Source organism: Cibotium barometz, chromosome 2 (genome assembly GCF_041138505.1).
Source record: "Cibotium barometz isolate CiBa-2024 chromosome 2, ASM4113850v1, whole genome shotgun sequence".
NCBI lineage: Eukaryota > Viridiplantae > Streptophyta > Polypodiopsida > Cyatheales > Cibotiaceae > Cibotium > Cibotium barometz.
This window is the reverse complement of record NC_141047.1, coordinates 22,823,845-22,845,236: the sequence shown is the minus strand read 5'-3', so window position 1 is coordinate 22,845,236 and position 21,392 is coordinate 22,823,845. Positions and strand designations below refer to the sequence as shown.

Genomic DNA, 21,392 nt, shown 5'->3' with positions numbered 1-21,392 from the left:
TTGATTGTTAGCTTGTTGTTGAGATCCTGGTAATTGACACAGAGACGTGCCGAGCTGTCTTTCTTCCCGACAAACAAAATTGGAGCTGCAAATGCTAGAACACTTGGGCGTATAAACCTAGATTGTAGCAACTCCTCAATGCTCCGACTGCTGCCCTCTCATCTAAAGGATCTTCACATGGACCTTCTACTAGGGTTGAACCCTTCAAGCAAATTTCGTTATAAAAAGTAAATTTCCTTATAAACCTTGATTGTAGCAACTCCTCAATGCCCGGACTCCTGCCCTCTCATCTAAAGAATCACACATCTGGACTCCTGCTCTCTCATCTAAAGAATCACACATTGACCACCTACGAGGGTTGAACCCTTAAAACAAATTTCCTTACTGCCTCAGCCAGTCTATAGCAGGAGACTGTACCTAAGGAACAATTCTTCGAGCTGGCTAAACAAGGATTTGTATTTCTCAAAAGTGCTGGCCTATGCTTTCTCCTCTAGTACATAGATCATAGCGAACAGGGTCCCTCCACTTGGCTTGGATATTGAAAATCAAAGGAAAATTAGAGATACTTGCTTCACTCTTAATTGTGACCAGGGCTGAGATATTCTCTATGATAGAGATTGTATGTGAGTTCCAATCTCGGAGGGTCTTGAACTCGTGGAACCATTTCATGTCCAAAATCACAGCCACACCCATTTATGGGGTGACCATGAAATCACACATGAAGTCCACGTGATGGCTACCAGCACCAGTTTTTTTTTTTTTTTTTCAAGAAAGAGACTTCTATTAAGTATGAAAAAGGCATACAACAATCACAGCTCTAAGCCAGAAAAGAATAGAATCACCCCAATATGTAAGGTGATTTCAACCACTGAGGAGCATCATGATGCATGAGAGACCTATGGGACTAGAGAAAAAGAAAATGCCATGGTCCCACTCCCGCATAAATATAACACGATTTGCATGCACAGAATGAGATGACCCCTGAATACGAGCCCAAGTAGCTATAAGAGTATGGATGATATCACCCCATATAGTACTAATGCACTGAGACCCAAAAATCTGGACACCCTCAATAGCCTCCATGCATCTAGCTCTCCAAATTTGCCATGCTGTAATACTAGCAATAATCTCCGAACTGGTGTCTGGGGAGTGTATAATCAGAGTGAGGGACATCCTGCAATAAACCATGCTGGGCAATACCTCTACGAATGAAAATAGTAGAGTCTGTACCACTTCCCTCATAAAAGAGCTGCGGACTGTAGTGGGAGAGCCACGCAACTGCCCCCCCAAGTCACATGCATGGAGCGGCCACTCAATTTGCCCATAAGTTGGGCTGCAGAACCCCAAATCTGTTGTGCAATGCTGCATCCCCATAAACAATGTTGTACAGTCTTAGAATGTGCCGCACACCTAGGGCAGGTAGGTGCTACACCGAAAACCGATCTCCATTGATTGGTGGGGAGACCACCATGTAAGAATAACCAAAAGATATGAGAGATCTGGCTCCTTCTGTATGAATACCAAAGCCTATGCCAATATCTATGCTGTATCACTGGAGAAATATCATAGCTCTCCCAATGAGGCCTGAGAGTAGGGATCCTTTGCATCTGTCGAGTTAGGAGAAGCTAGGCATTCTGGAGTGTGAAACTGAAAAAGGGAAGGTTTTTCAATGGATTGAAGGCATAAATCCACTCCCACTCTCCTGGATCCCACTAAAGATAAGCCTGTAGTGGTTTAGGCGTGGCGGAGTGGGGGTTCATAGCTTTCCACTGTTAAACTTTACTGCCATGTTTTAAACAAGCTCAACAATGTCGATGAAAGAGTGCGGGTGGAAATTGCAAACATCCCACTGGGGATTGGTCTAATTGGAAAAGGCAAGTGCTCTTTTCTTCCCGTGTGTCTTACGAAATTGCATGACCGGTAGAGTGACATTGTTCGCAAAGTTTAGTACAGGCTTCGAGCCTTGCTGCAAACTCCAATACTCCTTATCATGATCATTGAGGTATTGCGGTGGTAGCAGCCACTTTTTTTTCCCTTGAAATTTGGCCCACTAGTAGGTAATGAAAGAGTGTGCACAAGCGGAAGCAAATAAGCATGAGAGAGAAAGATTGCAAGCAAGAACAGCCTTTATTAGCTTGAGGTTACAGAGTACAAGAGCCAGCAAATAGGGCACTATTGGATGATACAATGAATAAAAGAGAGCAACTCTTATATACTTGTGTATGAACTAGGTCGGCTGTAGAAACAGGCCGACAAGACCTCCACGACAGCATATTGAAGATGCATTATTTTAACACCCCCTTTGCATCTTGAAGTGCGCAAAAAAAAATGTCAGAAGAAAACTGATGACGAAGGTGCGACCATGGACACCTCAGCATGGCAAGTATTGAGGACACCTCGGAAAATGCACATGTTAGCTTGTTTTCTTCAGAAAACATAATGCCACTGTAAAGAGCAAAAGAAAATCTGCTTGGCTCCAAACTCTAGGTAGAACTGGGAACACATCACATCTAATAACCTCGAACAAATGAACATGGAACACATCCTGTCCATAGTCTCTGCTAACCAATAGTTTTGGAACTCATCCGAATCATGAAGGAAACTTGGTTGATCTTGGAACTCATCCAGACCATCAAGTGAACTTGTCTGTCTTTATACTTGGAACTTCGACACACGGGTCTCATGCTCCAGATTTAATATAAGAGAGCTTTTGAAAGGCCCCTCTCCCGCCCACAAGTCGTATCTGGAAGCCCTTAGGATCAAAGCAGGACACTAGTCATGTTCTCTCCAGTGTGTAAGGCCTTGGGAGAGCTGGACGAGTCTGTGTCAGTGTCCTGTGACTTGTCTTTGCCCTGCTTTGAAGACTTGCCCTTGTCCTTGGCTTTGCCTTTGTCCTTTGACTGACAAATTACAATCCTTTGACAAGTGGCCTTTCTTCCCACACTTGTAAACCGACTCCGAACTTTCTTTTGCACCGTTCGCGAGTGCCTGATCAGGTCTAATAGATGATGAAACTTTCAACTTCCCCTGTGAAACTAGGATGGATTCCTCTTCCAAGAGGAGAGTACATAGATCATCAAACTTAAGGGAACGTGTTGTGATCTGAACCCACAAAGCTCGGGAAACCATGTCATAATCTGCAGGAAGCATGATGAGGAGGAGAGTAGCTAACTGAGAAGAGGTCAGGGGAGTACCCATTGCCACTAATTGGTCATGGATGACCTTAACCTTCATCACAAACGACTGCATGGAAGTCCTTGCTGTAAACTCCAGAGAAAAGAGCTGACCCAATAGGTTGACAGACTGCATTTTAGAGTCCCGTGCATATAGATCTGTCAGCTTTCTCCAAACAGAAGCAGCACAATCCAATGTTTGCACGACGGGGGAGACCTCTAGTGAGATGGCTCGTACAAGTGCAGAGTGAGCTTTTGAGTCTTGATTTTCCCAAGCTGAAAGTTTTGCGAGAAAGGCATCCTCCTGGTCTTGAGTCCACTTCCTAGAGCTGTAGGGCGTTCGGGCTTACGTTCCTTGTGTGTGAACTAGACCTTCATCTGTAGCTTCCAGTGATCATAGTTTGAACCACTGAGCTTGTCCTCCTTGTTCGTGCAAGGGGGACCCATATCTGCCTCAAAGAAGCTGTCTCAAACAACCTCTGTAGCTAAGCAATCCACATGCTCTCTCAAGCACCTTTCCACAGGATCCAACTAGGGACTAGTAGCCCCCTCTGAAGATGCAGGCTGGACAGCAGCAAAAGAAACCCAAAACACACCACCGGGAACCTCCTACCAGAAGGGGAAGGGGATCTTGGAGGGAGAAGAGCTGATGTGCCACTTGTCTGGCAAAAATATCCTTCAAGAACCTTCCAAAAAATTGATGCCCTTACTGAATTTGCAGCTAGAACTCCTCCACTTGCCTTTGTAGAAGAAAACGCAGCCTAGGGGCTGGCCGACAGCAGTAGGAGGGCTTGTAGATCAAAAAACGCAGCTAAGGAAGAAAACGCAGCCACTGTTGAAGTATCTACAGCGTGGAGAATGTAGGGAAGCAAAAAATGCAAGGCATAGTTGAAGAAGGAGAGAAGCAGAGAGCAGATTTGTGCAACAGCCTGAGCCTAAGCGTATGATACCATGAAAGAGTGCACAAGCGGAAGCAAATAAACATGAGCGAGAAAGATTGCAAGCAAGAACAAGACCTTTATTAGCTTGAGGTTACAGAGTACAAGAGTCAGCAAATAGGGCACTATTGGATGATACAATGAATAAAAGAGAGCAACTCTTATATACTCGTGTATGAACCAGGTCGGCTGTAGAAACAGGCCGACAGGACCTCCACGACAGCATATTGAAGATGCATTATTTTAATAGGTAAGTGTTATGTTCCCTATAGACATGACAAGGGACAACTTTATTAATGAGGTTAGGTTAGATAGTCCGCCAATAACTGTGGATACTCGAGGAAGAATTCTTCATCTAGCCAAGGTCCCTCGATCTTTGAACTTTGCATAAAATTGGCGAAGACGTCGTCTAGAACCATGCTTCCAGCGATGTAGAAGAATCTGCTCAGGCCTATCACCTCTGTTTCATCAACCATTTTTGGCTGCTGCTCTTCTGGAACATTCTGCAATGAAGGTCCAATATAAGGCTTTAACCAAGAGATGTGGAACACGTTGTGCATTGTCCAACTATCTGGCAATCTGAGTTGCATGGCGACTCGCTTATCTTCTTGATGATGAGAAAAGGACCAAAACTTTTGAATGACAACTTTGGACAGTGCTTTCCCACTTGCTTGAGTCTTTGCTTCATGATCCTTAAATATACCCATTCACCTTCTTTGAAATTGACGTCTCTCTATGACTTGTTTGCCGGTCTGGTGTAAGCCTTGTGAGCTTTGGTAAGATGCTCTTTGATGGACTCAATGATGGCTAAAAAAGTTTTTGTTGTCTTGTTGGCTTCCAAGGAAGGAGAGATCATCCTCGTGAGAAGGGATGAAAATCTTCGACCAAAGGCTGCCTCTTACGGAGTTTTGCCAACACTGGATGAGTGAGTGTTATTGAGAATCGCTTGTACCAAACGGGAGATGAAGCTCCCACTTCGACTGCTTATCTTGGCAGTACGCTTTAAGCATATCGAAAGCTAATTGATTGTAAATCTCGGTTTGGCCATCAGTCTGGGGATGGAATGCAGTGGACAATTGCAATTTGGTACCAAAGTTATCGAACGTAGCTCGCCAGAAGTGAGATGTTAACGTTGGATCCCAATTTGAAGTAATGGTCCGTGGCAAACCACAAATTGGATACCAATGTCGGAGGAAAAGCCGGGCTATATCTTTGGCTGTTTTGCTGTCTCCTTGCATGGTATAAGCATACAAAATTTACTGAATCTATCAACTATCTTCATACACTGAGTATTTTGAGATCCAGTAGATGCGGGAAGGGTTCCAACAAAATCCATCGAAATGTCGTAAAACGGACCCTCAGGAACGGGCAATGGTTGAAGCAACCTTGCTTGTTTGGCATGAGGTACTTTCACTTTTTGACAAATGGAACATTGTGAAACGTAGTTGTACACATCCCTGCGCATCTTCGGCCAATAAAATGATCTTTCTAACTTCTCCAAGGTACTGTTGATCCCGTGATGACCACCAACAAGTGAATCATGGGCATCATGGAGGAGTGTCAGTCGTTTCTCCTTGAGGACACAGAGTCGACACTTGTAAAAGAGCCAACCGTCCTGAATGGTATAATGACCCGGTTTTGAATATAGGGCCATACTGTAAGGAGTTCCAAATTCTGGACAATCTGTATACCGTGTCTTCATACTGTCTAAATCTTTTCCTTGTATCTCCAACATAGTGGACTCCTGAACTATCTGAATACTACCTTTGTGACTCAGAGCGTCTGCGACGGGGTTGTTCTTACCCGGTATATACTCAATCATTCCGCCAAATTGTTGGAACAACTAACTCCACCGGTGTTAGGGTTAGGGTTCCACAGGTATAGACACACACACACACACAGAGAATCAGCAGTAGCAAGAACACATAGAGAAGATGGTGATTGATGGTCACACAAAGAAGGATTACGTAGAATGTGTGGAGCTGGAGGGTTGACTCCATAATATCAAAATACAATAATAGTGGTTTCCCTCAAGGATGAGACATGCTGGGTTTTACAAAAATTTGATCACAAGTTGGATTATTGGAAGCTTTCCACATGGCCTCTACTCCGGATTGTTCAATCCATTCTTATGGCCTATGTTTAGTTCTACTTGCCTCTTTTAGTTTGGACCCAAAAAGATATTGACAGTTTCATGTCAAGAGCTTTGGAATGTCTACTTTCAAGGCATCACTTTAAATGTACAATACGTGGCGCAAACACAGAACAGTCGCTAATAAGTACACCGACAAAGTTCAAACCAATATAAGCATGGAATGATGATCACTATCAAATAACAAAAGACTAGTGTCTACAATGCACATAAAGTGCTGAGTCAAGACTCAAAAGTAAAAACAATGAAACATAGCTAAATGATAAATCATAGAGCCTGCAATGCTCAATCGGAGGGTGGAGCGTGAGAAGTACTGGCGTCATGATCATGGCTGCCTACAGGACCAGACTGAAAGGTAGTGGCACTCTGGGCTCTGTTGTGTCTCCACCTGCACTGAGTAAAGGGATTTGCCTTTGTAGTCGCATCCTTGCAAAGCATTCGCAAGTTTGCGCTTACAAAGACAAGATCATTGGCCTTTTCTACATCAAGGCGGTTCCTCTTCTTTGATGCAATATGGCTGTAAGAACTCCAAAGCTGCTCCAAGCAAGAGGAGCTTACAGCTTGGCTGAGAATGCGGATAGCCAAGTGTTGCAGCTCAGGCCCATCATAGTCTTCCCACCACAAAGCAGCCCCAACCTTCAACCTATCCTCCTGTGCATCCGCACAACCAAAAGCACCACGAAAGGATCTGTATGCAGCAAGCAAGCTGGTCTCTGATTTTGCACCTAGTGTCTCCATCTGGCACTAGACGATCCAAGATGCGCCTCCAACCATCATTGACCTCTTTGTCACTCTCCTGTCCATTACCCTGAAACTCAAGGTCCACCATATATGCAGCTGCATGCAAGGGAGAGGCATAGGAGTTCCACCTCGTTACACATAAGGAACGAATCTCCTCGTATCTTTCCTCGTCGTCTCTAACTCTTACAACTTCTCTATCATTCTATCCATCGCCTCATACACCTTCCCGATGCATGGCTGCCTAGCATCTACAAGGCTCAATAAGTGGACAATAGGCCTCACCATAGCATCAATGTGTTTCACATCCTCCCAAAAGGAAGTGCTCTCTGCATAATCCCTGCATAATATGCCTATGGCTGTCGAAGCCAATGTAGAAGCGGTGAACTCGTCGTTGATGAAGAGCTGCCTCAATGCACCACTGCACTCCCTCAAGCGGGCCAGCATCAAGAAGTTGAAGGCAAATCGGGTGTCTGAGTATTTGAGAAGCGAGAGCCTTGATTTCTTGGAGAACTCGTGGCGAAGGAACTGGTGGTTCAAGACAAATGTTACCATTTGATTGGCCTCCTGAATGATAAGCTCAATCCATGACATCTTTCCAATATCCTTTAAAAGATTGTTCAAACAATGTGCCATACAATATGACACAGTCATGTGTGGATACATGCCCTCAATAATAGCTCCAGCTGCCCTATTTGCAGCCTCACCATCTGCAACAAAACCCACCACACATTCCGGGCCCATGCGCTCAATGCCACTTGCCCACTCTGTTGCAAGCACGTCTGCACTCTTCCCTGTCTCTGAGGCATCATGTGAAGCAATAAAGTACATCTTGCCACGGGAAGATGCAACGAGACCATGGATGGACCGCTTTCGTGTGTCACTCCATCCATCTGCAATGAGTGACACTCCATTCTTTGCCCATAGCTGCTTTGTGTTCTCTACAGCTTGCTCGACAAGGTGCTTCTCCTTGTCGAGCAATGTGGTGCGCAGAGACTCCGATGATGGGGGGGTGTAGTTTGGACCATACTCCCCAATCCTCTTCACCATAGCCTTGCAGTACTCGAATCTGATTACAAAAAGAAACAAGTGAACTTTCAAGAATGAAACTTAGAAAAATCATGTCAAGAGGGAAGAGTCAAGGCTTACCTAGCAGTGTGGAAAGCAATATGGTCATGGAAGAAGAAACGAGCCACAACTGTATCAACCTCTTCCTTCTTCTTAGGATCCCAACTTCCCTCAAGTGTACTCTGTCGCTGCATGGGTGTGGGCATCGTAAAGGAACCTACACCATGTGGCCGTGGTGTAGATGTGGTAGATGCACCCCCTGACCTTGAAACAGACCCCTCAGAAGGAACCTACACCATGTGGCCGTGGTGTAGATGTGGTAGATGCACCCCCTGACCCTGAAACAGACCCCTCAGGTGGTGTCACAAATGTTGCAGGATCCACAGCTACACGTGCTGGCCTTGCGACCCTCAAAACCTCGTGCTCGGCAATGCGCTCAAGAAGCTCCCTTCTCTTCTCCGATGTGATTCCCGTGCAAAATCGAACCTCGTGCCCGGACTCATGCATAAGGTGGGCTCTCACTTTGTCCGACCCACTCGTATGCCTATAGGGGCAAAGCTTACAAGACCACGGGCGTGAACCTCCTCCACTTCCAGGGCGGTTGGCATTAACCTCTTCCCACCATGACCAACCGGCGGTTCTTCTAGCACCACCACGACGTGTGGAGCCGAAGGTCGCTTGTGATGAAGATGCCGTGAGAGAGGGTGCAAGTTGAGAGAGAGAGAGAGAGCTCTTAAGGCTTAAGGCTTAAAAGTTAAGAGGCTAGAGCCTAGAGAAAGCTTGCGGGGAGAGAGAGAGAGAGAGAGAGAGAGAGAGAGAGAGAGAGAGAGAGAAATGAAATGTTATATTAACGTCTTCAAAAGGCCATAATGACCTATGAGACCAAAAAGTTACATCATGGTGGATCTGATACAATGTCTGGATAAAAAACCAGAAAATGAGAGAGAGAGAGAGAGAGAGAGAGAGAGAGAGAGAGAGAGAGAGAGAGAGAGAGAGAGAGAGCTGCATTAATGTCTACTAGAGGCCGAACTCGACCTATGAGACAAATCAATGTACAACTGTCAATGTCTTTTGGATGTCTAGAAAAAAAAGGACAAAATGAACATGAAATAAACTATGAAAGTACTGAGCTAGTGGGGGGGTGTGATGGATGGAGCACTACTGCTAGAGGCTCAGTATGCAACCTATATGTGTAGGGTATACAAGAATGCAATGTTGATCTGTCTAGCTCCAACCTGTACCATAATGGGGGTGTAATATGTGATACATAGGCGATGGCGAGGCAAAAATACCTTGGAGCATGATCTCCGGGGGTGTGAGTAAGTGAGCTAGCCGCTCCTGGATATGGTGTTGATGTCGAACCCGTATCTGTGTGATCTCCCTCTGATGTAGTCTGGGAGTCTGGTAGCCTGGTGCTCTCGGTCTTTGTCTGGCTCGGAGGTCTGCAAGCGCTGAAGTGTCAGGGTAGGCACTGAGATAGATCTCTGGAAGAAATCAGTGAGCTGGAGCTGTCACCCATCTCTCCCTGTGGTATGAGTCCGTAGCAGTGTCTCTCTGTGGCGGCGTGTCTCTAGCAAGAACTGGCCAAATCTGCGTTGGTCTGCGGACTCCATGATCTGGCGGAGTGAGGGATGTCCATTGAAGATGGTGGTGTATCTCTCTCTAATGACACTATATGCTCTGCATTTGCATACATAATGCTCCTCACTCTCAACCTCCTCCTGGTATAGTCTGCATATCCTCTCTGCTTTGGGGATCCGTGCTGCCCTACCTGCCTCAATCGTGATGACACTCTGAGCTGGCCAATCGCCACTCGGGCACTATGAGGCATGTACACATCCATGTATCCAGGTCTCTGTATGAATCCATCTGTCGAGATACGCATAAACTGATCTCTGTAGTATAGCATCTTCGGCGGTAGAGGCTGACTGGGTGTAATCCAAGTCTCTTGAGTGTATCGCTGCCATAAATCTTGCCGAAGGACTCTGTTCCTCTCATTGTGAGAGAGCTGGATGTGTGGTGCATGTACATCATAGTGGAAAGGTGACAGGTGATCTATGTCGAGACCATGCTGAGTGAGCCACTGTATCATCTGTGAATACCATGATCTCCTATCTCCACTCTCTGCGAGCTGCCTGGACGCCTCAAAAGCTCTATGTGAGAGTCGATCTGATGGCATATCTTTGATCCTCTGGATGAAGCAGATCGTGTGGAAGAGGGCCTCTACTAGCATAGGAGGTGCAGCAAACTCCATCCGGACAATTGTCATGTGGGACGGGTTTGCTGCGGATCATCCGTGAGAGCATGAGAATCTGAGGCCCCTCTATCTGAGACCATGTGGAGGTGGCGAGCCTAGGTGCCCATACTACTGCAGCACATCAAAGCAGGGGTGACTAGTGTGGCAAACAACCACCCCTTCGTGCGGGGCTCCTGGAAGTGTGCCTGGTGACACTGTCTCTCTAGCATGGCCAGAGCTGCATACCCTGGCTGCCTGGGCCATAGTAAATCTTCCTGGCGGAGTTGTAAATGTAATCCCCGGGTACACATATGAGTCTACCACCTCTACGTGTCCTCCTGCTAGTGTGAAGATGGCCTGTCGTCGAACCGGCCCTGAGGTGTGGAAAATCATGGCCTTGGTTTTCCCACGGTTCACTGTAAGCCCCCTTTGTGTGCAGAAGTCGTCGAGTGCATGGAGAGGGTGCTGTAGTCCCATCCGCGACTCAGAGACTAGAATAATATCATCTGCATATAGCATAATGTGGACTGTGGTACGTGAGATGTCTACCCCTTCCCCACCACCGTGACCAATGAAGTCAGCCACCTCATCGATGTATAGCCCAAATAGTGTAGGAGAGAGTGGACATCCTTGCTTCACACCTATGGTGCTAGCAATAACATTAGATAACCCCTTGGGGCATCGTATGCGCCCGAGGACCTGCTCATATAAAGCATAGATGCCCCAAACCATCTCTGATGGGATCCCCAATGACTGTAGGCGCTGGAAGAGTCTCTCTCGTGGCACCGTGTCAAATGCTTTGCGGAAATCCACAAAGCAGCAGTATAATCTATTCTCCCGTGCCCTAGCCTGGTCAATCAGACATCTCAGAGTGAATATATGGTCAATAGTGGAAAAAGCTCGTTGGAATCGAGCGTGCCTTGGTGCTCAGTCCCGCCTTCTCTGCATATGAGCTCGCTCAACTCTGCCTCGAGCACTGCGCCATAAAGTTTGGCCAATGTATGACCAATCATGATAGTCCTGTAGTTGCTGGGGTCTAGCATGTTTCCCGCTTTGTGGAGAGGCACGATGGTGTGCATAGTCCACTCAGCTGGTAGGCCCTCCACTAGTGCCCTATTAAAGAGGTGAGCAACAAAGGGTCCCAGTGTGTTAGTTGCATAAATAAGATGCTAACTCTATATACCTGTGTGGTCAGCCGATCTCCCATTCTGTAACCAGCAAATAGCTCTCTCTACCATCGAGGCGGTAAAGAAAGTAGAGGTGGTAGGGCGGGGCTCTTGTGGCTGTGGTATGGGCGGTTGCTGAGGGATATGGTAGAGGCTCTTTGCATATGTGTTCCATGTGTGTGGATCCTCAATCGGGGTGTGAGGGTGAGGCTCTCTCATCCTGCGCCATGCAGTGGCTGCATCTCTGCTCATGAGTAGGTGGTATATATCCCAGTACTGTGCCTCCTCATATGCACGCCTCTTACGGCTTGTGAGGGTCCTCATCTGTCGGCTCGCCTTTCTCTGTGTAACGGTCCCCAGTGCTCTCTGGGCACGGAGGTGTCTATATAGCTCTCTGCACTCATCATCATACCACCGATTCTGGGGCATGCTCCCAGATCTATCTGTGTGCAATGTGTGTGTGATGGGGGAAGCTGCGGGTGGCGGCCGTATGTAGTAGAGATGACAGCTGGGTGGTGAGTGTGTCTAGAGGTTGTTGGGGTAAAGGCGTTATGCCCACCCTTATAGTGTGTACAAGCCCATAAGTTATAGTACATAGTACACTTAGTACTTTTAATGTACTAAGTGCACTATGTGTACTAGTGCAATATACATGTGTGATAGGGGAGTCACACACTCATATACTTGATGAGTTGACTTATCCCCACAACTCTCTCTCTCCCTTGCTTCTCTGTGTATGTCTCCCATGAATGAACTCTAACCCTAATTCTGGTTTTCTCCCCATCAACTGGTATCAGAGCCGGTGCCCTTCGAATCTCTGTGCAGTAGCAATCAGCTTGACTCTCCATTCAATTGGTCGTGGCCAACAGCCAGTCTTTGCATTTGGGAATCCAGCAGGTTTAGCTGTGGTGCGTGAGCAAAGCACTCAAGCGACCAGCTTACAGGCATCGCAGCAAAGTAGAAAACGGAAGCCTCACCGTAGCGCAGCATGTAGCCTACGCTACCCAACAGGCGCATACCCAGACGGGTGCTCGTCAAAAACACCCGTAGCGCTACTAAGCGAAGCTAGTCCACATAGCGAGCGAAGGCACGCAGGCGAAGGCTAGTAGCAACCGTCGAGCATGGAGCAGCGAACTGACGTGGAGCGAAGGTGAGTCGGCGACAGCACGGTGAAGGCTTCTGCGCAAGGAATTCACCGTAGCGCTAATAGTCGGAGGCGTCGAAGGCTACTAAGCGAAAAGGCGTTAGACAAGTAAGCGAAGGCTGCGAAGTGCAGGCGAAGGCGACGCCGGTGACGAGTTGGGTTTTCTGCCCGGCTGTAGCCCGCGTGTGTTCCACGCTCACCCATAACACGTAAATGCCAACTATCAGCGCTGAGCAGCAGACGCCCCTTCACGTCACCTTCTCTCAGAGTTGTATACACGCAGCACAGTAATGCTGAAGATGAGAGCTTCATAGCAGGCAGCCAACCGTACATCAGCTACAGCAGCTTCATCATCCCCCTTCTGCATAGCATCAACCTCCTCCTCTCCTGCAACAGAAATCAACCTGCAAATCAGAAAAAATCAGAAATTTCAGAGGTATTTGCCTCTAATTTTTTGCGAATTTCTTATCAATTTAATCAATTGAGCAGGTACAGGTGCCCAATTGCTCAATTTTTGAGCAAAATTGGCAAAATTGGGTGAAATTGGTCAAATCAGGATCAATTTGCAGAAATTGGATGTCGAAATTTGGGGCTTTTGATGTAATTGTGCAATTAAGCACTCATACATGCTGTATGATGTGAAAAATCGCACATTTGGGCAAAATTGCAGCAAATTGCAGCAAATTGCAGTGCAAATCAAGGGGCTTTTGTGCCGATTTGGTTGATTTGCATGCAGGCAATCGCATTTGATGCTGTGGATAATGTGTTGATGCCTTACAAGCACTCAATGTGCCTGTAAATCAAGGGGCTTTCATGTATTTGATGTATATGTGGCCAGGGGGAAGCATCATGAACACTCTGGATGCCTTCATGTGCGCCAATGTACCATGCATGATCAGAAATTGATCTCAAATCAAGGGGCTTTTCAAGTTTGTATGCTTGTTGAGCTTGGCAAAGCAGCAGGCAAGACATTTATGCCTTGAATCTTCAAAAATCAGCTTGCAGTCAAGGGGCTTTTGCCCAATTTCTGTTCGGGACTGTTGTATGCAGTGTACGGGACTGTAAAAGTCTGATTTTCACACATTTGGACAGCCAGGAAAGCATTTATTGCTATTGTACTTGCTGGTACAGATTTGGCACAGCTTTGTGCATGTTTTGGCATGGCTGTACACTGTTTTGAGTGACCAAAAGATTCAATTTCAGCTGCTGAAATTGTCGGTACAGGTTTGGTACATCATTGGTGAGCGCTTAGTACTGCTGTACAGTACTTTGGAAGGGCAAAAGAGCACATTCAAGGTGCTGTCCAAAATCTGCAGCAACCAGATTTTGGTGTTTTCATCACAAAAAGTGGGAGAAAAGTTGCATTCTTGCTTCCGCAGTGGGAGATAAAGCTTGGGAGAACATTTGTGAGCACTCTGTGTGCTTTGGGTGCAGTGTTTGCACATCTTTTGGTGCAGTGTTTGCACATTTGCAGGGAGTCAGGCATTGAAAGGTTGCATTTTGCTATGGCAACCACAGGTGAGAGCTCTTCATTGCTTCACATCAAGAAGCTTGAAGGCTCGCATAACTATGATATTTGGCAAACCCAGTGCTACAATGTGTTGCTCCAGAAAAAGCAGCACAAGCCTATCAAAGAAAGGGGTGTAATGCCCGCTTCTCTTACTGCTGAAGAGTGGGAAGATATGGATGAGCTGGCAAGATCTACTATCATGTTGTCTGTGTCAGACTCATTACTTTTCAGCATTCGTGAAGAGAAGACAGCTTGGGGAATGTGGCAGAGATTGCAGGACTTGTATGCCCAACAAAGTGCCTCAAGCAAAGTGTATTGGTTGAAGAAACTCATAGGTCTTCAGATGAAGGAAGGGGCATCTATGACAGCCCATCTCAATGAGTTTAATGGTATTGTCAGCCAAGTTATTAATCAAAAATTGGCAATGGACGATGAGTTCAAAGCCACTTTTTTGTTATGCACTTTGCCAGAGAGTTGGGACACATTCAGGACAGCCACTAGCAATTCGAATGCTATGCTGTCATATGCAGATGTTGAGGGTGCTCTTCTTCAAGAAGAGATGAACAGGAAAAACAACTCTGTTGGAAAGTCCAATGCAATGAATGCACGTGGGAGATCCCAGCAAAGGGGGAAAAGCCAAGAAAGGGGAAGGAGCAAATCTCGCTCCAAAAAGGATTTGGAATGCCATTATTGTGGCAAGAAGGGACACATTAAAAAGCAATGCTACGAATGGAAAAATGATCAAAAAGAAAAGGGAAAAGGCAAAGACAAAGAGAAGGATGAAGCCAAAGATGTAAAGCCAAAGGGCAAAAGTGGAGTCAAGATTGAAGAAATCAATGTGTCACATGCAGGTGGCAGTGAGGATGAGGTCCTATTTACTTCTTCACTTGATGCCCATTCACTTCTTACAGGTGGTCATGGTATGCACTCATGGATCATTGATTCAGGTGCCTCCTTTCATGTCACAGGTTGCAGAGACTTGTTTGTCAGGTATACTGCTGGCAATGAAGGAGTTGTTTATTTGGGTGATAACCATGCATGCAAAATTCTTGGCAGAGGTGATGTGAGGCTTGTATTTTCAGATGGCTCACAGCTTATGCTCCATGATGTCAGGCATGTGCCTGAGATCAAGAAGAATCTGCTTTCTACTGGACAGCTTGATGATGCTGATTATGTTACCACATTTGGTAGTGGAAAGTGGAAAATTAGTAAGGGCTCACTGGTTGTTGCCAGAGGCTCTAAGGTGGACACTCTTTACTTTATGCATGCAGGTGTTTGTCACCATGCTAATGTAAATGCAACCGAGCTGCCGGAAATTTCTATGTGGCATAGCCGGTTGGGACACATAAGTGTCAAGGGAATGGAGCAATTGTCTCGTTTGGGTTACTTGCCTTCTCTAAAGTTTTCAAGTTTTCAGTTTTGTGAGCATTGTATATATGGTAGGCAACTACAGTGCCCCCACAAGAAAGCTCTTGGACAGAAAGATGCTCAGTTAGAGCTTGTGCATACAGATGTATGTGAGATGCCTCAGCTTTCTTTGGGAGGGGCAAAATACTTTGTGTCTTTTATTGATGATGCCACACGCAAGGTGTGGGTTTATCCTCTTCGTTTGAAGAGTGATACATTCTCAGTGTTTCAGAAGTTTGTTGCTCTCGTTGAGAATCAAACTGGCAAAACACTGAAGGCTTTGCGTTCCGACAATGGTGGAGAATATACGTCCAAACAGTTTCAGGACTTTTGTGATGCTAAAGGCATCAAGAGGGAGCTCTCTACTCCTTATGATCCTCCACAAAACGGGACAGCAGAGAGGATGAACAGGACCATACAGGAGAAGGTCCGTTCTATGTTGTCACATGCTGCATTACCTCATGGTTTTTGGGCTGAAGCTGTTATGACAGCCGTTCACCTTATAAACAGGTCACCTAACACGAGGCTTGGTGGGAAAGTGCCAGAAGAAGTATGGACAGGGAAGCCTCCGTCATACAAGCACTTGAGAGTGTTTGGTTGCGTTGCGTACGTGCACATACGCAGGGAAATGCGCACCAAACTTGATCCTAAGTCTCACAAATGCATATTCCTAGGATATGGTGACAGAGGTGAAATGGGGTATAGACTTTGGGATCCCATGAATAGAAAGATCATACGCAGCAATGATGTCATTTTTGATGAAACATGCATGTATAAGGAGCCTGCAAGGCAACAGGAGCCTGGCAGAGTCATCTTTGATGATGATGGACATCATGGACAACAACAAAGGGCTGTAAATCAGCCATTACAGCAGGAAAACCAGCCCTTAAATGGTGCTGAAAATGGTCCAAATGGACAGCCAGAGATGGCAGAAGATATCCCTATGGATATACCACAGTTGGAGGAGATACCGGGCATGATTTTTCAGCCTTATGGCATGGAACAGGAGCCACCAATGGGTGATATGCAGGCTGGACAGCAACCTGCAAATGATGGTCATTGGGTACGGAGGTCCACAAGACCCTCCAGAGCCCCTGACAGGTTTGTTCCAGGGGTTGACTATTTGATGCTTACTGACTGTGGGGAGCCCTCATGTTATAAGGAGGCTTTACAGAGGGCAGACAAAGCTCTATGGGAGCGTGCCATGAAGTCAGAGATGGATTCTCTGCACAAAAATGGAACTTGGAAGTTGGTGCATTTACCTGCAGGCAAGAAGGTTTTGCCATGCAAGTGGGTATACAGGCTCAAAGTTGCATCAGATGCAAAGCCAAGATACAAAGCCAGGTTAGTGGCTAAGGGCTTTAAGCAGGAATATGGTGTGGACTTTGATGAGATCTTCTCTCCAGTGGTCAAAATGACCACACTTAGAGCTGTGTTGGCTTTGGTTGCGCATGATGATCTGGACTTGATTCAGATGGATGTGAAGACTACTTTTCTTCACGGTGATCTCCATGAGGAGATATATATGCAGCAGCCAGAGGGTTATGCAGTGAGTGGAAAGGAGAAGCTTGTATGCAAGCTGAAAAAGAGTCTTTATGGGCTCAAACAGGCACCAAGGGAATGGTATCATAAATTTGATACATTCATGAAATCACAGAAATTCAGGAGAAGTGACATAGATCACTGCTTGTACACCAAGAAAGCTTTGGATGGCAGTCTCTTGATTCTCATTTTGTATGTTGATGATATGTTGATTGCCGGGAAATCTCGTAAAGAGATGGATGCCTTGAAACAGAGGCTGCATCAAACCTTTGATATGAAGGATTTGGGTGATGCAAATCACATTTTGGGTATGCGGATACTTCGGGACAGAAATCAGCATGTGTTGTATTTGTCTCAGAAGGAATACATTGGCAAAGTCTTGCAGAGGTTCAATATGGATGGGGGGAAGAAAGCTAGTACTCCTTTGCCTCCATATGTGAAATTCAGTGCTATGGACAGCCCACAGTCAGATAGAGACAGGGCTGATATGGCCAAGATTCCGTATGCTTCAGCTTGTGGCAGTCTCATGTATGCCATGGTTGCTACTAGGCCGGACATTGCATTTGCAGTGGGAGTGGTTTCTAGATACATGGCCAACCCTGGCAAGAAGCATTGGGAAGCAGTGAAAGGTGTCATGAGATACCTGAAGGGCACACAGGATTTGTGCATTTGCTTTGGCAAACAGGATGCATTAGTGCATGGTTACACGGATTCGGATTATGCCGGTCATCCAGATAACCGGAAGTCTACTACCGGTTATGTGTTTACATTCACAGGAGGTGCTGTGTCATGGATATCCAGGATGCAGAAGTGCACAGCCTTATCTACTACAGAGGCCGAGTATATTGCAGCCACAGAGGCTTGCAAGGAGGCATTATGGCTATCTCGGTTAGTGGTTGATTTGGGCTATACAGGGGATATTCCATTGTTGCATTGTGACAGTCAGAGTGCCATCCAGTTGGCAAAGAACCCCGTCTTTCATGCAAAGACGAAGCATGTGGATGTGAAGTATCACTTCATCAGAGAGGTGATAGAGAACAAGCAAATTCAGCTTGTTAAGATTCACACGGATGACAACCCGGCTGATCTGTTGACGAAGAGTTTGCCTCCGGAGCGGTTTGCTCATTGCAGACACTTGATGGGCATTGGATGAGGCCAGTTTCAGCCTTGATATGGCCTTGTATATTATCATGTACATGCTGATTTTTTCTTTTCCTTTACTTAAGGGCACTTTGCCTTTAAGTGGGAGGTTGTTGGGGTAAAGGCGTTATGCCCACCCTTATAGTGTGTACAAGCCCATAAGTTATAGTACATAGTACACTTAGTACTTTTAATGTACTAAGTGCACTATGTGTACTAGTGCAATATACATGTGTGATAGGGGAGTCACACACTCATATACTTGATGAGTTGACTTATCCCCACAACTCTCTCTCTCCCTTGCTTGTCTGTGTATGTCTCCCATGAATGAACTCTAACCCTAATTCTGGTTTTCTCCCCATCAGAGGTGATAGGGGATCCATCTGGAGTAGCCCGTCATATTCACGATGCTCATATATGTCTGCCAAGTCATGGGTGAAGTAGAAAGTTGTATGCGATGCCTGTGTGGGCTGTGTGGGTGCTGGTGTGGAGCTCGCCAGTGACAGTAAGAGGTACGTGTGATCCGCACCAATAGGACAGGGGGGGATGGTGAAAGATGTCACTGCCTGTGTGGTCTCCATGGACCCCATGATGTAGTCCACTGTGCTACCCCCCCACCCCCCCTTCCCGATCGTGGAAAGCATGCCAGTGCTCCTGAATCCTGCCACTGTCTCATCCCGTTATAAATAACGAGATGGTGTCGAGATCCCAGCTCAAGTAAGTGATGACCATATCTGGTGTTATCCGGCCCCATGTCCTCTGACACCCTGCAAGCTCCCGTGTCCTCCACCTCTAGTGTGTGCATCACCTCGGGGTTCTCGAAATCATAAATGTCGCACTGTTGGCTTTGTGTCCGTGCATTGAAGTTCCCCATAAGGAGGACTTCCCCCAGGTTGGAGTAGTGTATGATCTCATCTGAAAGGGTTGCATATGGTGACTCTCCCAATGGCCCTGTGTCCTCATCCTCCCCTCTACTCTCCTCCTTTGCTGGCATGGCATATCTCGATCCTCTAGGAGAGAAGTAGCATAGAGCAATGTATAACACCCTGTCTGCCGAGAGCTGCAGTCTGATCCACATGTATCTAGCCTCTTGGTCACGTGCTACCACCTGTAGGCGCTCCTGTAGCTCTCGCTTGAAGAGTACTGCTATACCTCCAGATCCTCTCGATATGCTCTGTCGTGTGGTCCCCTTGTATGTAAACTCCCACTGAGAGCCCTCTACTTTGGGTAGCCCCCTCTGTGGGCTCTGGTGCGTCTCTGTAAGTAGTATGATGTCCCATCCCTCCATGACCTCCTCTATCCTCCCAGGATGTGTCCAAAGTGCTCCATTGCAGTTCCAAACTGCTATGTGTATTTGTGAATCTGGATCCTCCATAGCCGATGTCCCATAGGCCACCTGGCGCTAATTGGTGGCCTTGCCATCGATGATGACACGGCCATCGCGATAGAATGCTCTCTTGCCCTCTTTTCGGGCCTGTAGGACTCTCGGCATGCTTGTTTTCCTGTGTTCTATCTGCAACCTTATAAGGTCGTCATCCAAATAGATGGGATCTCCCTGTAATCCTCATAGAATCACCCTCTTCCTCATGAAGGTGACACTCTCCGTCTCTCCTGCAAACTGTAGGATGAGGGCTCGCTTGCGTGTTGAGTCTTTCCCGGCTCTCCATGCTTTGGTGAAGGGGAGAGGGTCCTCTTCCCTGTAGCCGAGCTTCGTGCATAGAAGCTTTCCATCTTTCTCGGGAGTGGCTCTTCACCACTTCAACCCATTCTGACTGCTTGGCTTCGAGTTTTCCCTCCATGTCCTTTGTGATCTCCTTGGAGATCTCTTCTTTGATGGCCATGAGAGTGTTGTCATTGATCTCCCCTTTTTCCTTCTCGGTGTTCTTGACGGCTACCAGTTCCTTTTTCAATGCACTCACCTCCTCCCCTGTGACTATGACTCAGGCTATTGAAATATGAACTTGTTTGTACGCCTAAGATTCATGGTGGTCTGAATATTCTCAACATACATTATCATGTGTTGGCCAGAAAAGCCGCTATGATTGCTGATTTTCTGCAACAAAAACAGCCATGGGCAATTATGTTGGCCACCTTATGTGCAAATATGCAAACCTTGGCATTTGGCAACTAGATCCCTACACACTTGGACATTGTTCTAGGACTTTCTGATGGTAAAATACGTGGCTGTGCGTATTCCACTAGGCTTATTCAGGATTGGAAACAGATCCTCTCATACTTGCATTGGTATGGCAGGAATGCTGACTTTGGAAACTCTTTGGCTTTGGAAAGTATACATTGGAGCAGAGTCTTTGAGGAACCACTAGCATTATTGGAACCTCGAAAGGCTTATTTTCTGTCCACCAAAGGTATTCGATATGTTCAGGATGTTATAGATGTGAATGGATAGGTTCTCAGCTTTCCTCAAGCAAATTGTCAATATGATTTGGGCATGCATCACAGACCAATATGTCAAGAGATTATGCAAATAATGGAGCCTATACAACCTGTCCCATTGCTTAATGCACAAAACAGGCTAATGGATTGGAAATTAGATAGACAATTGCCTAGTTATAAGCCTATCTCATTTGATCAGTTTTTAGCCAAAGCATATAAGCTTTCCTCCCCCATGGATTGCTGAGCATGCTAATCAGCTTTGGCGGATATCTAAGCCATTGCGTTGGTGGAAACCATGCCTTAATGGAATTTGGAAAAATAAACTCCCTTTGAAACAGAGATTCTTCCTGTGGAGATGCCTGGTTGGGGTGCTTCATGTGGGTATACTACTAGCCAAGAGACACATTGCCTCACCACATTGTTATAGGTTGCTATCATGCACGAGAAACGGTTCCTCATTTGCTTTGGCATTGTCCGTCTTCTTGTGCTCTTCTTGATAGGCTTTCTGGATATTTGAAGGCTCGTTTTCCTCGGCATCCTTTTTCCAAGCAATTCTGGCTTTTTGGTAGACATTCCAATGAATTATCAGACTACTCACAGTTTCTTGCGTGGACAAGATTCTGGGCACTATGGACTCTCTGGCATGATAGAAATCAGCGAGTCTTTATTGACCGATCAGTTGATACATATACTTATTTTAGACACTCTTTGCCTGAATCTCTTCAGGATTCTTATGCCTTGGGTGAGATCACTATTAGGCAATTAGATGTGTTTTTCCACTGTT

The 21,392-nt window shown here is 46.3% G+C and overlaps 1 protein-coding gene across 2 annotated transcripts in view; it reads left to right on the top strand.

Moving 5' to 3' along the window:
* The window catches only part of LOC147640824 (P-loop containing nucleoside triphosphate hydrolases superfamily protein), a 78,081-nt gene that overhangs the window by 15,132 nt on the left and 41,557 nt on the right, over positions 1–21,392 (top strand). The window lies entirely within an intron of this gene.